Here is a 1,137-nt window from a genome sequence, read left to right as displayed (position 1 = left end):
GTTGTATCCACACACTTGCCAGACCAGCATTGGGGGCGTTGATATCAGAGGAGCTGCGAAATTGAAGGAAAGATGCCCTAGAACATGACCAGGTGAAAGGCTGTCTGTCAGGATAGATAACAACTACGTATGCCAACTTGACCTGAACGTATCTTTCGTCACCCCGTCACGGTCCTGAACAGGTGAAGGACACACATCTGGGGTGAAGGTCGTGAAGTGTTCTGGGCTGGTGGGCAACAATATCATTTTCTTTAAGACAATTGTGGAATAAGTGAATGCTTTTGGTACAATTGTACATATTTACCTTCGCCAAGAAGCTTATGTTTTCAGTAGCGTTTGTCCGTCTGCCCGTTTGTCTGTCTGTTTGGCTGTGAAGTTGTGCACAGCATAACTCAAAAAGCTTAATATGCATTGTCATGAAACTTGTATATTTGGGTAGGTCTTGGTGAGAATGATTAGATTTTGGCCCTCTGGCGGCTTTTGTTGGTACTGCAGCACAACGTTAGGTTTTGATATCTCGCGATCTGGACATGCTAGGGTCACGAATTTTGGTAATATTCGAAATGTAATTTTTCATAATTTTGAAATGTATGTAATGTACGGCAGGTGCAACATCAACAGATAAGAATTATGCAAATAATGACCTAATAATTTGTATAATTAACCTAATTTTCATGATTACTAGTAAAGCTAAGGTCCCAATTGGGAAAAGGGGCCCTGGCGGGTAGTTCCCGGGCTGTTTTTTTTATCACTTTCGGGCGGGACCCCGACGTGGCCCCGCGGGGCACCCTGCGGCTACCGGGATATTTTTTGGCCCGTCGGGGCCCCGATAAGAATTTAATTCTGAGTTAAATTCTACCCGGGCCCCGCTAACAACAAGACGCCGTGACCTCATCGTGAGAACACCGGGAGGTACCCCTCCGGTTGCCGGCATTCCACCGGGACACATTTCTTACGTCACAGACCAGATGAACAGAATAAAGGTGTGTACTTTGTAAACCCGGGTAAAATGTGTGACCTCACAGATCAAATGATCACAACAAATACGTGAATTCTGCATTACGTATAGGTCAATACAAGACATCGTCAGAGAATCTGCTGGGTACCTGCCGGGTGCCTGCCGGATACCGACCAAAG

Source organism: Branchiostoma belcheri, unplaced genomic scaffold (genome assembly GCF_001625305.1).
Source record: "Branchiostoma belcheri isolate BF01 breed outbred unplaced genomic scaffold, Haploidv18h27 scaffold104, whole genome shotgun sequence".
NCBI classification, from domain to species: domain Eukaryota; kingdom Metazoa; phylum Chordata; class Leptocardii; order Amphioxiformes; family Branchiostomatidae; genus Branchiostoma; species Branchiostoma belcheri.
Note: the sequence above shows the minus strand (reverse complement) of the source record.